This window comes from Trachinotus anak, unplaced genomic scaffold (assembly GCF_046630095.1).
Source record: "Trachinotus anak isolate AG129_WGS33_773 ecotype Australia unplaced genomic scaffold, CSIRO_AGI_Tana_v1 ptg000012l, whole genome shotgun sequence".
Classification (NCBI taxonomy): Eukaryota; Metazoa; Chordata; class Actinopteri; order Carangiformes; family Carangidae; genus Trachinotus; species Trachinotus anak.
In genome coordinates this window covers 24623261-24633635 of record NW_027273863.1, presented here as the reverse complement: position 1 = coordinate 24633635, position 10375 = coordinate 24623261, and positions in this window count along the sequence as shown.

Sequence of the window (10375 nt, the reverse complement as noted above, 5' to 3'; positions counted from 1 at the left end):
CCCTTTTGGACGTCTGTGAGAAAATCTGATGTACAAAGCATTAAAAATTCTTGAAGGCTGTATCCTCATGTTATCTCTCAAAACTCCTAGAGAAAATGTTCTGTCTGCTGACCGGGTTGCAGTGGCCAGTCTAACCCCTCACGCCCACCTGTTTCTGTGGCCTGCATAGACTCATACTTGTTTACCTCTAATGGGACTCTGCTGCAGGGTTGAAACCGAGGGGCCCGATGGTTGCGGCCACAGGTTGGAGGAATGTCTACCGTCTGGACGGGAAAATGTAATCAGCTGAGATCAGCGAATTAGAGGCCGGTTTCTCTTTCTCCCTTCACGCTCTCACTTTCCTTCCATATGCCTCTCACGCATGCAGGCCCTCTCGCTCTTTCTCTCTCTCTCTCCCTCTCTCAGTCGTACATGCGCACAGACACTCACACTCACACTCACACATGCTCTTTCAGATGAAGAAAAATGACACCTTTTCTTTCAGCTATTTCCTCTGTTTTTGCATGCTTGGGCCTGGGGTACAAGAGGCAACCTTGTGTTTTCATGTGACAAAACACACAGAGGTCTGTGTGGATTCGGGAGAAGTGAATAGCCTAATTCATCATTCGGGGTTAGGCCTGTCTAGGCCTCATCTGGGAATATCTCTATCTACACTTAAAAAGTGGGACTGTTGGCGCTGTCTCTTGAGCTTAAAGGAACTACAACTCAGTCTTGTCCTCCGTTTGACTGATGACTTCTCTGGAGAATCAAAATTCCAGAGTGAAAATGTGGTTTTACCTAAAAGCTGTGAGCCTGCGTTTCCCCCTCAAAACTCGTCCCATTCAACAGAGGAAATAACATTTTTTTGGCTGCATTCACAAAAAACAAACATCAAAGGTGATGTCCAGATAATGAATTTAAGCACAAGTAGAAATACGGAGTAAAAAACTGAATGAATGTTAAGGTAAATAAAATTTACAGTCAAAAAAAAAAAAGTGGAGTCACTGTCTCTCTGTAATGGATTTCACTGTTACTTGTGGAGTCATACACAAAGGATTCACAGGAAATGTTGCATGTGTGTAGCATAAGTGTGATGCATAAGACAATAGCTGATGCTTGCTTATATTTAATGCTATGTGGGAGACAACATTTCTTAATCATGAGTTCAGTAATACTGTAATTGAGGTCATGGTTGAATGTCTTCTTTAGTCCTCTGCCTGGAAGAGTCAGCGTCCAGAGTGTGTTTGCTGCCCCAAGTGGTGGATGGTGACTGTGTCGTTTCAATGGAACATCTGGGACCTGGGCTGTGTTTGAAATGTCCTGTACGACGCACTATATGCACTGCCTGCTGTTTTATTGATGTATTCAAGAGCGGAATCGCTCAAAAAATTCCAACAATGTCCACGGCATATGCTACTTTCTGCTAAAAATCCCACAGGACAATGCTTCACATGCTATTGATGCAAAAGGCTGCGGTCCTGTGACACAGCAGCTGTCAGTGATGAGGCAAAGTGACAGTGATTCATTTGTATCTGAAATCTTAATTTACAGCTCACTACAGAGTAAACTGTTGAGTGTTGCACGGGGAGAAGTGACGGGGTGAAACAGGGAGTGATTCTGGACTCAGCTTTATGAAAACACACTTCCTGTTACCATCATTAACCGTGGGTGTTGCTGGATCCACCAGGACTGAAATCTTCAGGATTATAACTTTGAGAACAGGTAGAATGAACAACCTGTAAAACTACTGAACCAGGAGTAAAAAAGAACCTGACAACAGAATAAGTATTGTCAGCAAAGTGTAATTACCATGACATTACCAAAGGCTACACATGAATTACGCAGAGTGGTGCCTTCAGTGTGTTACTGTTAATGTCAGTGATACTTTAATGTGTATTCAACATGTTTGTCTTGTTACTGAATGAGGTGGAGCTAATTTCTGTGTAGTTGTTTAATCCATCATAATGCATGGAAAATATTATACACTGATCATATGTTTTGTAACTAAAATCTTAATCAGCAGTCAGAGCATGAAATAAAAACGCTCCAGTAAACAACGATTGAGTACACCCTGGGTAAATGTATTCAGTTATTTCCTAAGAATGACAAACACGGCACCTTATATATTAACTCTCAACAGGGGCATTATTTCTTTATTTCTGATAATTAAGCCTCCTCAGTGGATGTTAGGGGTAACAGGTCAACCACAGGCACGCTCACCCTGCGCTCGAAGTGCTCTGCTGCCTGTCACGTACACCCACTCTCACACATTCTCACTCGCTCTCACACACATGTTGATAACCACACTTGTAATGTGAACCTTACTGCTGAGGAGAGCAGGCCTATAATTACAGAGCAATGGTGGGAAAGCCATAATCACAAAGACCCAAATATAAATCTGAATCAACAGATGATTCCAGATTGTTTCGTTCCCTCTGTTTACACAGAGACGTTTTGATTTACGTTTGGAACTGGAAAAACCTATTGTCACTCGCACCAATGTTAACATTTCTCTGATTGAGCCTTTAAGAAGCCTGTAAGTGGTGATATGCAATTGTGCATTTGTGTTTTTGCTTTCACTCAGAAGCCACATGAAAGGTGTTTTTCTGTCTCTTGCCAGTCAATAGAAAAGGCAGTTTGACTCTTATCATAACGGCTAAAAAAAAAAAAAAAAGCATTTTGATTTCAATCAGTGGTCAACTGTGAAACACGCGCCCACGTTCGCTCGCCACGCTTTGTCTCTGTTACACACACAAACGATGCATTTCCACTATTTCAGCCCAGCTGGCGGAAACCGTTAAATGAGCAGAAACTATGACACCTCGGTGGTATGAAAATTAGATGTAATGCCCATTTTCTTTCCATATAAGTGTATGTTATTTTAACTGGAGGTTTGGTCACCTGTTTATAGGCTTGTTGATCATGCATGAGCCGCTCTGACCTGTGTAATGAATGGCTGGCGGGCTGTTCTCTTCATTTGGAACATTTACTTTTTAATGACACATTCTGAAATAAAACTTTTAATTCATTTTTTTGTAATGTAACTGCTTCAGGGCTGGTTTAGCCGCTGTGTAAAATCGACATTCAACAAACTGACAAAATCCACAACATTATAGGCCTACTGCTGTGACTCTTTAAAAAAGTGGAATTGTTTTGTTATTTGTCTGCATATTAATAGTACTTCCCAAGAATATGACGTATTTCTTTCAGGGTTTGGTCAAAGTTCATAACCATCAGTCATCCACTGATTTTGCTTTTAGCGCAACATCCAAAACATGCATTAGAGATAATCGTTTTCTATCTATCTATCTATCTATCTATCTATCTATCTAGAACAACTCTTCCTCTGTTTTCTGCACTAAAACTCAGCCGTTTGTCGCTGTAACTTTAAAACACTGCTGTTTAAAAACACTGTCGTTGCTCAATGGCAATTGCCTAAGACACCCCATTCCTGGGAAATGAATGTGTGCCCTTGTTCCAATTTTAGTTTTTGCCCGCCACCATGGGCTGCTATTTGGTCTGCCATTTCTCAGGGTTGTGGGCTTCTTTAATGAGCACTTTGATCCCACTCAGGTCTGGCGCTGGTGTTTATGCGACCCTGAAGAAAAAACAACAAAAAAAAAAAAACAACAAAAAAAAAAAAAAAGACAAGAAGAAATGTATCCCGTTCTCTGCTAGAGACCTCTGAGCTGTGGTGTCCAGTGTAGCAGCCACTTGAGGACCCTGGGGACCCTTGTCTTCATCCTCAGACCCACAAGTGACCACAGGGAGGTCATGGCTGAGTGCACTTTCAAGTCACGCCAGGATGAATTTTCTGTGGAAAGTACAAAAGCAGATGACATGTGTACGCTAGAGGAGGGTCATCAGGGACAAAAAATGAACCTAATATTGAAACATTTCCAGTCAACCTGTCAGATTCCTTTGGATTATGAGTTCTCGTTGCAGATGTCGGTGTCAGCTGTTCTTTTACCTTCAATTGTAGTAGAGCATGTGTTCTTGATTAAGATTTCCCTTTATCAGTCTCATAAATTTCATAACTTAACTACAACAGCTTCTTGGCACTACACACCAGATATTTTATCTGCAGCACAGCTTTGACATGGAGCAGCTGTGAAGTGAGCGTGGAGGCTCAAATACTTTTGTTAAGTTGCTGCAGTTGCATGCTTTCACTGTGACCTGCATAAAAGCCACGATTCCGACAAGTCCCTTTCCTCCTTGAAACTTTACACTTCACAGTATCCTCAGCTTAATGTGCCATTTATCCAGTATAAAGTCTCAAAATGTTATTTTCTCAAAGTGGAAAAGTCTGCAGTGAGGCTCTGGAGGGTGGAACTCATTAAAAGGATCAATATGGAGTTCACAAATGTATAATTTCATTAAAACATTTGCTCTCAAATTACATTTTGTATTCATTTAGCTTGATTTGATAAAGATGTCAAACTATTTCATTGACCTGCTGGTGGGTAAATTGTTTCAAACTCGTGCTGTGCAGACAAACATTGTTCAAACTCACAGAATTGTTATTTAGATTATAGTAAAGGTCACAGATACGTCAGGCTGAATTTTAAGGAAATGTCTATAAAATGATGTATAGTCACAGCAGTGTCACATCACATCATCTGTGTTAGTCACTTCTTCAGAATCAGCTTTATTGGCCAAGTATGTTTGTGTGTATAAGGAATCCGAGTGTTCCTCGTGATGTTTCTTGTGCGTCATATAGGTGCTAAGTATATTTTTTAATTTTGGTCAGCTGAGACTTGAGACTAGCTGTGCCCTGTTTGTACTCCTTATGCTAAGCTATGCTAATTAGCTCATAGGTCTTTCTGTGTATTTAAGACACAGGCATTACAGTAGGATCAAGCTTCCCTTCTTCTCACAAAATCTCAGCCAGAAACCAAATAAGCATATTTCCGAAAATGTTAAAGCTGCTTAGAGGAGCTAGATGTAAGTTTTGTTACAGCTACATAGCTAAAGTTAGCATCAACATTAGCATTAGCATTTACCTGCCAGTCAAGAGGAAAGTTGTGAGTTCAGCCTCAAACCTCACTGCTTTACTTGCCTGGAGCCGTTTCTATCACTTCTTGAGAGGAAATCAGTCTGATATGAGCATTTAGCATCGGCTTTAATTAACTTCTCTTAACTCACTGCTGCCACCTGGTCATTAAAAACACACAACCAATCAACAAGGAGCCACGCAACAGATTAGAGAAATGGATTATACTGAATACAGATTTATAAATCAAACATCGGAATTTAGACTGACACTCGCGAGTTGTGGCTTAATCAGGATTCACACATTGCTCAGGGCATGTTATAACGTGCAAACACAGTTGTGATTTATGTTTAAATCAAATCCTGAAAAGCTCGAGCCAAATGCTCAGTTAGTCTCACATGTCGCAAGCTCAGGAGCCTTAAGCTGTTCTCCAACGTGAAAAACCTGATCACAGAAAAGACAACAGCAAGGACTTTAAATGCAGATGTTTTTTTTATCATCTTTTTTACAGTTTTATTAAGTAGTCTCCTCACTTCTCATTTGATTCAAGAACATTTGTGGAACAAGTTGAGAATTTACACTGAAGCCAGACAAAGTCACAGATGTAGTCTTTAAAGCTCTGGACAATTGGTCAGGTGTTTGCTTTTTATTTCCCTGAAGGCATCAGCAGGAATTGCCACATTCCACAAAACAAACATCAGGCTTTATTCATACATAATACAATTAAGACTGGATGTACTGAATGTGCTACAGTCATTCATTGGCACAACCGTCATCTAACATCAGGCTGAGGAAAGCATGCCCATTACGTGCTGGGAGCAAACTGAACCAACCAACCATCCAAACCAGCTTTACAGAAACTTAAAAATACTTGAAGTGGTATGAAGCACATGTCTGTATACCTAACATGGTGTATGATATCAGATGATTTAAACTTAGAGAAGATGTTAGCTGCTTCTTTCACTGTGAAACATTAATCTCTAAATCCTGTTTGAAAAGGAAGACAGGATATGCAAAGTCTGCATAACTGCCAGGGGGACAGGTGTGTGTGTGTTTGCTTTTGCAAAGTCGACTTGAAACTGAGTCCAAAAAAAAAATGTATACATATTTACATTAGCAAGGTATGTATTGTATGTATTTTTAAAGCTTTGTAAAATGTATGCATGAGTAATTTTCCCATCACGACTTGGGCAGCAAAGACAGACTTAGACAATGTGATGGGAACTGTTCAGAGCCAAAGTCAAGAAGACAACTTGCATGTTGACTCAGTGAGTCACAGCAGGGTTGTTGCTGTTTGCACTGGGCTGTTAATCACTAGAGTATATGGCCATGTGAGTGGGTGGAGGAGCAGGATCCTGCTGCAGGTAGACAGAGATGGACCAACCCTCACACACTGATGTGAGACAGCAGAGCAGGACAGGACAAAAAAAAAATGTGCAAATGAAACCTAAACGTATGCATTCACATGCATATTCACGTGCAGAGGATGGATTGGTGCGAGATAGATGAGAGAAATTAACCAGATGTAAATGGCTGTCAGGCTGGATGCATCCCTTTGCCTGGACTTGCCCGCTGTGTGCCTATCCACGTGTTCTGGATGCCCATGTGTCAGTGGTTATGAGTCACACCAGACAACGCTGTTTGCCCAGGCTGCCGTGACTCATCACCTGCCTGCTGGATGGGACCTGGACTGTCGATCTTTTCTCATGCCTTAAGTACAGTATCTGTTTGACTTGAGCTTTGGTGAGGTATTCCTGCCTGTGTTTTTTACATGCTAATGTGGTCACATCCAGCTTAAAGACAGATGACCTCTATCTGTCTTTTTCTTCTGTTCAGATCTGTGTCTTGCCTGTCACTCAAGACTGCTTTGGCTCTATATGGAGGAATCTGCTCTGTTGTCAAAGCACATGCAAGGGAATGATGCCTTTTCTTTTTATCTGCAAGAGTAGGGGAGTTACAACATACTGTAACACACTTCTACATAAACGCACACAGAGTTCTTGGCCTTGGAAAGATGCGTGGGCGACTGTCTAAAGCCATGTATTGGTGCCTGACCAAGGGTTACAGCCTGATGTAGACAGCATTAACCTCAGTGCTGATAGAGACATTATAGGTGTGTTATCTTTGCCCCGGGATCCTCGAGTAAGCTACACACCACTTCAGCAATAGAGTTTTAAAGCGACAGGGAAAAAAATGGCCATAAACATAAAATGACTGACTGATAGCTGCACTCAGTTGAAGGATACCCTCTAATTAGTGTGTTTTATGAGCCCAGGATCCACAGTGAAAACATGTTCGTGCTGTGCTGGAGAGCAAACACTGCCTGGGAGGTCAAAGTGACTGCAGGGAGCTCTGGATTGTCCTCAGACCAAGTTCAGGGCAATTCATAGGATGTCTCATGGTAGACCTTTGGCACCCATATCTTTTTTTGCAAATTGCATGGTTAATTACAGTGTGAGTAATGGGACAAATTCAACATGTAACAGCAAAGGAATGATAAGCTGTCAGGCATTCCTCCGTTGGCAGTCCGGTTCAGAGGCTGACATGTTTTGATCTATGTTAAGCTGTCACTTTTTCAAAAAAAAATCTATCTTGATTGAATTCAAACAAACATGTAATTTGTTGGAATTAATGTGAATGCAACAGACTGTTAATGCTGAATTACACTTAAGAATTGCTGTCCCCAGTGTCTCACTGTAATGACAAGCTGGTGATAAAAAGCCGATTGGAACCTGACACAAATTATTCAGTGATGACCTTCTTTCAATGACTAAAGCTAAATAAAAAGAGACATGACAGATATGAATTCATTACTGTTTTAAAGAAGCAATCTTGAAGATTTCTCTCCTGGTTGATTTTATTCTGGTGGGTTGGTAACAGCAAATACTACTGGTCACAAACAAAACGCTGTCATTTTGATAAAGAAGTCAGGGAATAATTTGCCTTTTTCCATCATCTTGTGAGCAACTGTGATCTGATTTTATGCTGCACATGTCGTGACATGGCACCGTCAAAGGAGGGTTAGGTTCGGGTTGGTTACCTCACGGAGAAGCTGGAGGTGTGCAGCCTGTCCCCTTCAGCTCCTTCAGCTCCTTCTTTTTACTCCCTGCAATATTTCCAACCGATCCACTGTCAAAAAATGCTGAAAATCACTTTAGTCTTGTTTTTGTAGATGTTTTTTTTGTGCTAAGTTCACTGACAAACACAATACATTTCCTGTGACCACTTCATAATAAAAGTCAACTCATGTTTAAGTGCTTTTAATGTGAACTTGCAGCAGTTGTTCATTTTCCATTGAGACAGTGGACTCTTACAAGTACCTGGGTGTTCACTTAAACAATAAACTGGACTGGACTACAAACACAGACGTCCTCTACAAGAAGGGCCAGAGTCGACTCCATCTGTTGAGGAGACTGAGGTCCTTCGGAGTTTGCAGGACCCTGTTAAAGACCTTCTATGACTCTGTCATAGCATCTGCCCTTTTCTACGCAGTGGTCTGCTGGGGGGGTGGATGCACAGACAGGGACAGAAAAAGGATCGACAAACTGGTGCGGAGGTCTAGCTCTGTACTGGGATGTCCTCTGGAGTCTGTGGTGGTGGTGGGTGAGAGGAGGATGTTGGCAAAGCTGACATCCATCATGGACAACCCCCACCACCCTCTGCATGAGGCCGTGGGTGCGCTAAGCAGCTCCTTCAGTCAGAGACTGAAACACCCTCGCTGCAAGAAGGAGCGCTTCCGCAGATCATTCATCCCGACAGCAATTAGACTGTATAACGCATCATGACTCACTAAGTCACTTTACCTCCACTTCGCCACTTTATGCACACACCTTGCACCTTAAGTATGCATGTGTATATGCACGTGTACGGGTGTATGTATATATATGCAGATATGTATATCTATGTGCGGATGTGTATGTATGTATGTATGTATATACGCATTGCTCATGGATACTTGTTTTGCTTATTTATCAGCACATTCCACAATACATCCATAATGCATACTGTGTATGCTGTACAGAGAACTCAATGAATGTATATAGTATTCTATGTTGATAGTGTTTTGTACTTTTTGCTGCTCTTATTTCGGTGCTCTTTACCCCTGTGTTTTGGCTGCTGTAACGCACAAATTTCCCCGTGGTGGGATCAATAAAGTCCTATCTTATCTCTTATTAGCAGCAACTTAATGCAGCATTTTTTCCAGGAATGTCGCCACAGACTCCCAGTTCATAATACTGCAAATATATATAATACTGCAATACTTATACATATGATACAATACTTTCAATTGCCATTGTGTTACCTCATTCAATAGAAAGTGATATTGAATATTGTCTCTTAAATGCAAAGTCATTCAACGATCTGCAGAATCACACACAGTGTTCCTCTGTCCTGACTGGTACAACTTTATCCTCCACTGCCCCAAAGTTCCCCCTCTTCTGAAGTTGATTTAGCTGTTTGAGCTGTTTCAGCACTTGGCAGCATCTTATGTCTCTGGCAGTGAAGTTAACTAATGTTACCATTTCTTGGAAGGAAAAACAACAGATTTATACACAAAAAAATCAACTACATTCAGAATGTAAAAGTGACGACAACAACAACAACAACACAGCTGGGACAAACCTGAAAACAAGAGGGCTGACATGCCAACATTGGTAAACAGGTCAGGTGACATTCAGTCGATTGTTTTTTGATCGTTAGGAATGAAAGCAGGAATAATGTAAATCTTCCTTTAGATGGTTAGCTCCTGATGGGGAAGTGTCTTCCTGATGAATATACAGTAGTGTAGATGCACCATTGATTAGTGAACAGTTATAGTCAATAGAGTCATCAGTGCAGAGAGGGTAAAAATTGTTCAAAACTACTGCTGCTGCTGCTGGGTGACATGAAATAAAAGCAAATTATTGCATGTATACAGCATATGGCAAGGTGATAATGAACTCAAACTCCTGAGTGATGACATGGTGCTACTTTCACAGACATTTTCCTCATAATGTGGCACTTTTAAACTGAGAACTTAGCCATTAAATCCTCTGAGGTCTGGGGAATGAATCTCTTGAGACCCCCCCCCCAACATATCCTGTTTCACCTGCTCCTGAATGAGTGAACCAGTGAGCTCTTAGCCCCCACATCACAGGCCAACCTCTCAGCAAAGAAAAGCTCTTTGAATGATTGAAATATTTCAGATGCTCCTCCAAACAAAAGAAGTAAAAACAAGGCAGCTGAGTGAGAGGCAGGAGAGCTCCCACTGACCCTCTGGTCAACCCGAAAGTGGAGCAGGATTAATCCCGGTTTACACAGGCCTCACTCAGCAGCTCCTCAGCACTGCAGCGATAAACATGAGTACGAGGGAGATTCTCCTCTCACCTGCAAACACCGCTGCGCCCCAGGCCTGACCCCAGA